General features: G+C 37.7%; 1 pseudogene; it reads right to left on the bottom strand.

The window, feature by feature from the left end:
- Nucleotides 1-9,260: 9,260 nt before the first annotated feature.
- LOC110211139 (eukaryotic translation initiation factor 1b pseudogene) lies at nucleotides 9,261-9,598 on the bottom strand (annotated as a pseudogene).
- Between the last annotated feature and the right edge of the window lie 1,177 nt (nucleotides 9,599-10,775).

Below are 10,775 nucleotides of genomic sequence, written 5' to 3'. Positions count from 1 at the left end.
TTAAATGATTTTCCTGAAGCTCAAACCACAGAAGCAACTGTATGTATACATACACACCTATATACATATATATGTATATCTGTGTTATGTATCTATAGTTCTGTCACTTTTTTTTTTGATTCTTTTATTTTTCCTAATTGCATGTAAAAGCTTTTTTTTGCTTCTTTTTTTTTGTGAGGCAATTGAAGTTAAGTGACCTGTCCAGAGTCACACAGCTAGTAAGTGTCAAGTGTCTGAGGTTGGATTTGAACTCAGGTTCTCCTGACACTGAGGCCAGAGCTCACTGTACCACCTAGCTGCCCCTAAAAACATTTTTTTTAAAAATTCCTTAAAAATTGAGTTCCAAAGTCTTTTCCTTCCCTGCAGCATCCCTGAAATGGTAAGCAATTTAATATAGGTTATACATGTACAATCATACAAAGCATATCTCCATATAGTCATGTGAAAGAAAACACAGACCAAACACACACACTTTCTCTCTGTCTCTGTCTCTCTGTCTTTCTCTCTCTCTCACACACACACAGTAGAGAGAGACAGAGAGAGAGAGAAAGAGAGAGAGAGAGAGAGAGAAGAGAGAGAGAGAGAGACAGACAGACAGAGAGAGAGAGACAGAGAGAGAGAGAGAGAGAGAGAGAGAGAGAGAGAAATAGTATAGTTTGATCTGTACTCAAACTCTATCGGTTCTTTTTATGGAGATGGATAGCATTTTTAATCATGAGTCCTTGGGTGTTGTCTTGGATTATTTTATTGCTGAGAATAACTAAGTCATTCACAGCTTATCATCATATAATACTGCTGTTACTGTTTACAATATTCTCTTGGTTTTGCTAACTTCTCTTTGCATCAGTTCATTTGTCCTTTCAGGTTTTTCTGAAATCATCCCACTCATCATTTCTTTTAAAAAATTGTTTTCAGTTTCAACATTCAAGTTTATATGATTTTGAGTTCTAAACTTTCCCCATCCTTCCTCTTCCCCCTCCCTAAGATGACATGCAATCTGATACAGGCTATACTTGTACAATAATATTATTAAACATATTCCACATTAGTCATGTTGTAAAAGAAGAATCAGAACAAAAGGGAAGAAGGGAGGGAGAGAGAGAGAGAGAGAGAGAGAGAGAGAGAGAGAGAGAGAGAGAGAGAGAATAGTATGCTTTGATCTATATTCAAATTCCATAGTTCTTTCTCTGGATGTGGATAGCATTTCATCATGAGTCTTTTGGAATTGTCTTAGATCATTGCATTGCTGGGAAAAGCTCACCATCACATAATGTTGTTTTTACTGTGCACAATGTTCTCCTGGTTGTGCTCACTCCACTATGCATCAGTTCATGTAAGTTTTTCCATGGTTTTCTGAAATCTTCCTGCTCATCATTTCTTATGGAACAATACTATTCAATAACATTCATATAATCATTCCCCAGGTGGAAAAATTTTGACAGTTATTTTATCTACAGCTAGTGTTCCTGGTGAAGGAGAACATAAAATCATGGATTATATCAGAAGACAAAGAGTTCAACCTAACCATGACCCAAATACTCATCACTGCTTATGTGAAGCAGATGCTGATTGCATTATGCTTTGACTTGTCATACATTAGCCAAAGTTTACAATTATTAGGAAAGAATTCAAACCCAATAAATCAAAACCATGTGGTCTTTGTAATCGGCTCAGGCATGAAGTCAAGGACTGCCACTGTTTGCCAAGTCAAAAACAGGGAGAGCGTGATCAATATGAAGAAAGTCTTTCTATTTCAGAAGGAGAGTTTATCTACATCCTGCTAAATGTATTTCATGAGTACTTAGAAAGAAAATTAACTGTGGCCAGCCTGCCATTTACTTTTGATATTGAGAGGAACATCGATGACTGGGTTTTCATGGGTTTCTTTGTGGGAAATGACTTCCTTCCACATCTGCCATCTTTGGAGATTAGGGAAGGAGCAATTGACCATTTAGTTAATATATACAAAAATGTGGTACATAAAACAGAGGGTTACCTGTTTTGTTCTGCCACTACCCAATTGATGGTCATCCTCTTAATTTCCAATTCTTTGCCACCACAAAGAGGTGCTGTAAAATATTTTTGAACAAATAGTTCCTCCACACACTTCATTCTTTTCTTTTTTAAAAAATTTATTTATTTTTAGTTTTCAACATTCACTTCCACAAGATTCTGAGTCCCAAATTTTTGCCCCATCTCACCCCTTCCCCTTCCCCCACCTCAAGATGGCATGCATTCTGAATACCCCTTCTCCTAGTCTGCCTTCCCTTCTATCTCTCTATCCCCTTCCTCTTTTATTTTCCTGTAGGGCAGAATAGATTTATGTACCTCATTTCCTGTATTTCTTATTTCCCACTTGCATGTGAAAACATTTTTTTAAACATGTGTTTTTAAAACTTTAGGTTCCAAATTTTCTCTATTCCTCCCTCCCACCTTCATTGAAAAGGCAAGCAACTCAATGCAGGTTATATACGTGCAGTTATGCAAAACACTTCCATAGTAGTCATGTTGTGAGAGAAACTATTTCTATTTCCCTTAATCCTATCCTGCCCTGCCCATGTATTGTATTCTTTCTTTTGACCCTGTCCTTCCTCAGAAGTATTTCCTTCTGATTACCCCCTTTCCCAATATGCTTCCTCTCTATCATCCCCCTGCTCTCTTGTTCCCTTCCTCCCCACCTCTTTTTTCCTAGGGCAAGATAGATTTCCATACCCAATTGAGTGTGTATGTTATTCCTTCCTTAAGCCAAATCCTATGAGAATAAAATTCACTCATTCCCTCTCATCTTCCCCTGTGTCCTCTCCACTGTAAGAACCTTTTCTTTTCAGTTTTTTTTGTGAGATAATTTACCCCATTCTACCTCTCCCTTTCTCCTTCTCCTAATATAATCCTGTCACCTTAATTTTATTCTCCAGATATGACCCCTTCATTTTCAACTCACCCTGTACCCTCTATCTATCTATCTATCTATCTATCTATCTATCTATCTATCTATCTATCCATACATATATTTTTTCCCTCCAACTGCCCTGATACTGACAAAGGTCTCATGAGTTACAAATATCATCTTTCCCTGCAGGAATGTAAACAGTTCAACCTTAATAAGTCTCTTACGGGGCAGCTAGGTGGTGCAGTGGATAGAGCACCAGCCCTGAAGTCAGGAGTACCTGAGTTCAAATCTGGCCTCAGACCAAACACTTGACACTTACTAGCTGTGTGACCCTGGGCGAGTCACTTAACCCCAATTGCCTAAAAAAAAGTATCTAATAAGTAGCTTATGATTTCTCTTTCCTGTTTACCTCTTCATGTTCCACTTCAGTCTTATATTTGAAATTCCAATTTTCTATTCAGCTCTGGTCTTTTCATCAAGAATGCGTGAAAGTCCTCTATTTCACTGAATTACCGTTTTCCCCCCTGAAGGATTATACTCCGTTTTGCTGGGTAGGTGATCCTGGTTGTAATCCTATCAGCTTTGCCCTCTGGAATATTATATCCCATTCCCTCTGGTCCCTTGATGTAGAAGCTGCTAAATTTTGTGCTATCCTGATTGTGTTTTTACAATACTTGAATTGTTTCTTTCTGGCTGCTTGTAATATTTTCTCTTTGACCTGGAAACTCTGGAATTTAGCTGTAATATTCCTAGGAGTTTTTCTTCGGGGATATCTTTTTAGGAGGAGATAGGTAGATTCTTCCAATTTCTATTTTGCCCTCTGGTTCTAAAATATCAGGGCAGTTTTCTTTGATAATATCTTGAAAAATGATGTCTAGGCTCTTTTTTTTTATCATAGTTTTCAGAGAGTCCAATAATTTTTAAATTCTGTCTCCTGGATCTATTTTGCAGGTCAGTTGTTTTTCCAATAGATATTTCACATTGTTTTCTAATTTTTCTTTCTTTTGGATTTGTTTTACAATGTCTTGATTTCTCATAAAGTCACTAGCTTCCAATTGCTCCATTCTAATTTTTAAGGAAGTATTTTCTTCAGTAATCTTTTGGACTTCCTCTTCCATTTGGCCAATTTTGCTTTTTAAACCATTCTTCTCCTCCTTGGCTTTTTGGACCTCTTTTGCCATTTTGGTTAGGCTATATTTTAAGGTGTTATTTTCTTCATTATTTTTTTTTTGGGCTGTTAACTTGTTTTTCATGATTTTCATGCGGCACTCTCATTTCTCTTGCCAGTTTTTCCTCTGCTTCTCTTACTTGCTTCTTAAAATCCTTTTCGAGCTCTTTCAAGGCCTGGGACTGATTCATATTTTTCTTGGAGGTTTTGGATGTAGGAGCTTTGACTTTGTTGTCTTCTTCTGGTTGTATGTTTTGATCTCTGTTACCAAAAAAAGATTATATGGTCTGACTGTTTTTGAGAGGTTTGGTCATGATCCTAGCCAATTACTTGGGTTTTAAACTCTTCATTAACGTAGGGGTCTGCTTCCACTGTGGAGAATGCACTGTCCCAAGCTTCAGGGGTTTTGTGCAGTTGTTTTCAGAGATACTTCTAGGGACTTGCAAATTTTCAGTTCCTCCAAGGTGCTCTGGTAAGGGGTGAAGGGTTTATTCCTTTTCTGTACTATAATGCTGTGGCCTATGAGTGACCACAAGCATTCTTTTCTGCCGTGGAAATGTGAGAGGGATTCTCTCTACGCTGCCACTACAAGCTCCACCATGCCAGTGCTCCTCCTTGCCCCAGGACTGCCACACAGAACTGTGACCCAGATCCAACCACAGGCAGAGCAAGAGATTCCTGCCTCAGTGTCAGCAAAGAGATGCTTTCAATCCCCCTCTGATCAGCCACTTGATTCCCCCTCAGTCAGTGGGCTGGAAGCTCAGGAGGCAGCCCCTGCCTAGGCTGCAGTTGGGGGAATGGAGCTGAGACCACTGTGCTTCTCTCTCAGCACTGCAGAAACAGACCTTTTCCACTGACTTTCCAAGTTGTCTTTGGCATTCGTGGGTTGAGAGGTCTGGAAACAGCCATAGCTGGCTGTCATTCAGTCCTGTAAGGGCTGCTCCAGGTTCGCTGTCTTGGGCTGTAAATTTGTTTCACTGTCTTTTTGGTGTTATGCTGCTGTAGAATTTGTTTAGAGCCATTTTTTATAGGTATTTGGAGTGGTTTGGGGGAAAGCTCAAGCAAGTCACTGCTTTCACTCTGCCATCTTGGCTCCTCCCCCCTGGCTTTTTCTCCTCTGCACAGTTTTAAAAAAAATCTCTCAGGGTTACATACCTAGCGGTGGTATTGCTTGATTAAAAGATATGCACTGTTTTATAAACTTTTGGGCATAGTTCCAATTTGCTCTCAAGAGTGACTAGATGCACTCACAACTTCACCAACAGTGCATGTCCCAATTTTCCTAAATCCCCTTTGTCACAACTTCTACATCATTATAGTGCCTTGATGACTGTCATTGGCTTATTTCTAAATTACCAAGAAAAAGTTGTTTTCCTTCTCCAACCTGGATGGTGTAAAAGACTGGCACATTAATACACCCTTAATCCAATGGCAACAGGATGAGATACAGAGCTTCATTTTGTAAAAATCTTGACTTTTTGACAGGATCCATGTAAATATACTAAACTAATAGACTAGGGAGAGCACCTCAGAATACCAGGTTGACCATCCCCATTATCTGACTTTTACCATTTTGCCCACTTTTACTGTATACTAGTCACAGAATCATAAAGCTCAACAGAATTGATTTCAGGTTGAATTGTTAAAAAGCTGTTATGTGGACAGTAATTGGGATTTTATTGGTGCATGAAAAAGAGTACAATTCCAAAAATAAATGAAAAGTTTTTGATAAAAAAAGTCTTGTGATTATGTCAAAAGTATTATACAAAGAAATGTCCATTTTTTAAAAATATTTATGTTCAAATGCTTCATTACTACTGCACTACATTATCCTGGCTGTGCTATTTATCTGTCTTTCTATCTATATCAAGAGCTCTTAAACCAAGTACATCACAAAGTTAGTCAGTCAATAATTTTTTAAAGACTGCTTTGTGCTGGACATTGTGTTACATATTGGTGATACAAAGAAAGGCAAATGAGAGTCCCTGCTCTCAAGGAACTCATAGTCTAATGTAAGAAACAACATACCAACAACTATATACAAACAAAATAGGATAAATTAGAGATAATCAACAGAAGGAAATCAGTAGCATTAAGTTATTTAGCATTAGTAGGTAGCAGCAACAGGCTATTAGCATCAGTTTCAATATGCAATATTATTAACTATAGAAAAGGTATTATTGTACAATACTATGCCCTCTGATTCCATGAAGAGGAATTGATGACTATTTCAGGAAGCACTTCTTGGGGCTATGGTGTCAATAAAGAGGTAAATTATGGCCAAAGTCATTATATCTGAAGTGACTTTTTGGATGTAATGAAGTTGAAGCCCAATTCTTTAGTATATCAATTTTAGAAATTATTAACTTCCCAAGGCTTCAGAGGACAAGTTACTAGTTTTTCTATTAAAGTTTTATCTGAACTCACTAGTTGGGCTGTTTTAATTATGAGGGTCATAATATCTGGTTTCCAGAAAAGAATTTTCATGTGGGAAGATTCGGGGAAAGTTGAAGTCCATTTTCCTTAATGTCTAGAATACAGAAATTTTTAAAAAAGTGTAATTGATAATCAAGGACCTCTCAGAAGCTATAGTAAGATATCTAACACAGATCTGATGGGGTCAACAGTATCTCTTTCTTGGGCCAGGGATGACATATTATTGCTTGTCCCTGTGACTGTAAAAAATGAAGGAGAGGTGCAGCCAGGTGGTGCAGTGGATAGAGTACCAGCCCTAGAGTCAGGAGGACCTGAGTTCAAATGTGACCTCAGACACATAACACTTAGTAGCTGTGTAACCCCAGGCAAGTCACTAAACCCCATTGCCTACCAAAAAAAAAAAAAACAACCCACAAACAGACCAAAAAAAATGAAGGAGATCAAGGAGTTTAGCCATCTAACAGAGAAAGTTTCTTTGGTAGGAAATTTTTCACCCCTTCCTTATATTTTTGGCAACATTGTAAATATATCTTCAACCACATCCAATCTATTTAATATGCCAAGAGAAGAGGTTTGTAAGTACGTTTAGTATGTTACTCTAGAATATATATCAATCACCACTACTTTGCAATGCTTTAATCAAGTAGGAGGATTTACTGTTTTCCATACACAACTGTGTTTTTCCAACCTCCCACTTTTCTACAACTCACTCTTTCTATTCAGATTATTGCTGTTTTACCTCTAAACTGCTGAAATCCTATCCACCTTTCAAAATTCCTATCACACATCATTTCTTCCAAGAAGCTTTCTCTGATCAATCCCACTGCAGCAAGATATGTCCTCTGAACTCCAGCTTGTTTTGACCACTGATAGCATTGGAAATATTTTGCCTTGTGTTATACTGTAGTTATTTATTTGTTTTACCAAAAAAATATTCTTTGTATCCTGTATAGTGACTAGCTTCATACATAGTACTTATATAGTTACTATTTACTAGAAGAAATGAATGGACCAATGAAAACATGGATGAAAAGACAATGCAGTTTAACAGGCAGAGTCCTGCGCTTAGAGCAAGGAAGACATGAGTTCAAAGCCTCTTTCTGATACTTGCTGAAAGCAGAATCATGAACAAGAAATTTAATTTCCCCAAGCCTCATTTTCCTCATCTATGAAATAATTATAATAACAAATATCTACTTTACAAGATTGTAATAAGTTTGAAATTAGATGTTTGTAAGGTGCTTTGCAAACCTTAAAGAATTATACAAATGACAGTCCACCATTTTATTATTATGATTATGATTACAGAAAATATGGTTTTCCTTCAAGATAATTTATAGGCAGCACAGCCCAGGATAACAGGCCTTTTCATTTCTCATCATTTCCTACAGGGCTCAGGTTTTTTTTTCCTAGTCCCTAGGATTAGAAATATCTCAAACTACATAAGAGATTTTGAGAACTAATAAATGTATCACATACTGCATCATATATCAAGAATATGTAGTTTCATTATGGGCTTTAGGAGTTGTGTCCAAAAATTAATCATCCTGTGGTCAACCTAGTGATGAGTTACTAGGAACTTTGATGGACTGATTTTATTATGATAAAATCTATTGCCAGGCCATACTCAACACCTTTCTGGTTTGAACCTATCAGTGTTTGAAGTCTGGGACATGCCTTAGAGAATTCAGGGTTACCAACTTTGGGTCTAATTGGGTCCACCAACGCTAAGTGACTTTTTTTGCCTCAAAGATAACAGATTGCATCAGCTAATGCCAACAGTTGAGCCTTAGCATAAAGATGTCCTCATCCCCTGGTATTGAAACCCCTTTTATTCCACAATCTTCACCAGTCAATTCTAAGTTCTCTCTGGCCATAAATGTTCTGCTCAACATACTAGTAGGTCTGTTCCTTATTAGAAGAAATTTACAGATCAGAGGCTGGGTGAGTTTTGCATATAGCTGAGCCACAGTATGGTGTGAGGAGTTGGGGCAGATAGCAAAATACTGGGAAAATCATGCCAGCCTGGCTGGGAGGTATTGTCACATTCAACACATTTCCTGGTCACTATTCTGCTAATTCATGAGAATATAAGTCCAGCTTAGAGCCCAGATATTGTATTAAATGTTTTAGAATCTTTTGATCTATGCATGTCTGAGTAACCTGCCTCTGCAATCAAAGTCAGAAATTGTTATTTCTGAAGTTAGTGATTGTACCTATGTACAGAAAGGATGTTATTGTGCACAATGTCCATCTTGGGGAGTTGTCTTCATCACTTCTTGAATGGCTTTTTCCTTTGCAACTGTAAGTAATAAATAATGACTTAGTTAAACTGACAGAGCAGAATACTAAATCAGTTCTTCAACAATGCTAAACAGAAGAGTTTATATTTTATCCCCCAAACAATATGGAGCTGTTGGAGCTTTTTTGTTTGTTTATTTGTTGTTAATAAGCTTTTATATAGTTAAGCTGCAACATACGCAGTTTAATACAACAAAAATATCTTAAATCAAGTGAAAAGCACTAAACTGAACGATAAACACTCAAAACAAAATATTTTCCATTGGAATTGTGTTAGGATGAATAAGGGGCTTAGTTACCATCTTACTGCAATTTTCTTATGTGTTACTAGCCTACAGACATGTTTTCTGTAATCATGCAGATGTGAATGGAACTTTGAATGATTAAATGAAAAGTCCGTTTACTGCAGAGACTCATTTCATAGAACAAACTATTCAAGAAATACTCCATGTGTTTTTGCTCATTTTAGGAATAATAAACCTTAAACTGATCTTTCTTAACAATGCTAACCTTCAAGATGAACTGGCAAATGTTCTTTCTCTGCTCACCTTGAAGCTAGATAACTTCAATGTATTCAGGATACTCAATCACAGTACAATTACAAGCAAATTTATTTTTGAAAGCTTTTATAAATTTCTTTTTGTCATAATTATCTTCAATTCCCTAAAGAGTAGTGTCTTTCTGCTTTTTGTTGTTGAATTCTTATATGAATTTAATCCTCAGTCTCTGCTTAGAGTAAATCATCACCCCTTAGTTGCATCAGCAAAGGGGTCAAAAGACTGGAGGTTCTAGATAATGGACATGAGATATTAGGGTGATGCTGGTGAAGAGATAAAAAGCCTGTGGGGCACATCCTGGAGAATGCTGTAGGAATCCAGGAAGCTGTAGAGACCAGGAAAGGGGGAGACAAATAAAGACAGGGAGTCAGCTTGAGTGGCAGCTGAGCAGAGGCAGATGGAGGGCCACAACGGAGGCAGCAGCAGAAGCAGGAAGTAGAGGAGATCAAAAGGAAGAGACAGACTTTTGCTATTGGAGCTTCTTGAAAAGCTGACATAGTCAGACCTCTGATTTAGAGATGCCATGTTATTGATTAGAAACCAGAGGGAGCAGAGTCAGAAACATCAGTTCATTGGTATTCTATAACAATTGTCCAGATAACTGGTGATGAAAACCTAACTAAGAATGTGGACCTGTGAATGGAAAGAAGTAAGGGGAGTGAAGGATATTTTGAAATTTGTGGACGTTATAGAATTGCAAAGACTTGGTAATTCATTAGCTATGGAAAGTGAGGGGAAATAGAGTCAGTAAGGATTACTGTGATGTTGTGAGACAGGGTGACTATAAGGGTGGTGTTGCTTTTGACAGAAGGAGTGAAGTTAGAGGGGAAGGTTCCAGGAAGGGAGAAAAATCTGTTTGAACAGTCAAATTTGAGATACCTACAGGATCTCCAGCTGGAAATTTTCATTAAGCAGTTAGTGATGTTGGACTGCAGCTCAAGAGCAGGCTGAATACAAAAATCTGAAAGTCATTTGGGTAAAGATGACGGTTGAATGCACAAGAGTCTGTGAACCCCCAAGAGAAAAGAAAAAGTGAGCGGGACATAACTTACGATTCCACAAAAAAGACATAAGAGAGTAGCTGGACAGAGAAGAAAAGAATCAGGGGAGAACAGAGTTGAAAATGCAGAAAGGAAAGACTATCCAAAAGGAAAGGAGTTCAACAGTTCCAAATGCTGCAGAGAAATTAACAAAAACATGGTGAAAAGTGAAAGGAAGCCATTCAGTTTGGTAATTAAGACTTCATCAGCTCAAATTCCTTAAGAACCAAGTCAACAGCTCATAAATGTTCAGATTCTATGAGAGTCTGGCTAATATGGGAGATCTTTAACAAACCTTGTCTTTGGCTGAAAGAAGGCTTGAGTCAAATTCATTCAGGCAGGACCTTCACGCCATGATTTTGGGATCCCTGGACCCCTAAATC

The sequence above is a fragment of the Phascolarctos cinereus genome, unplaced genomic scaffold (genome assembly GCF_003287225.1).
Source record: "Phascolarctos cinereus isolate Bilbo 61053 unplaced genomic scaffold, phaCin_HiC Scaffold_1;HRSCAF=81, whole genome shotgun sequence".
NCBI classification, from domain to species: domain Eukaryota; kingdom Metazoa; phylum Chordata; class Mammalia; order Diprotodontia; family Phascolarctidae; genus Phascolarctos; species Phascolarctos cinereus.
The sequence above is the reverse complement of the archived record's forward strand: the minus strand, read 5'-3'. Positions and strand labels throughout refer to the sequence as shown.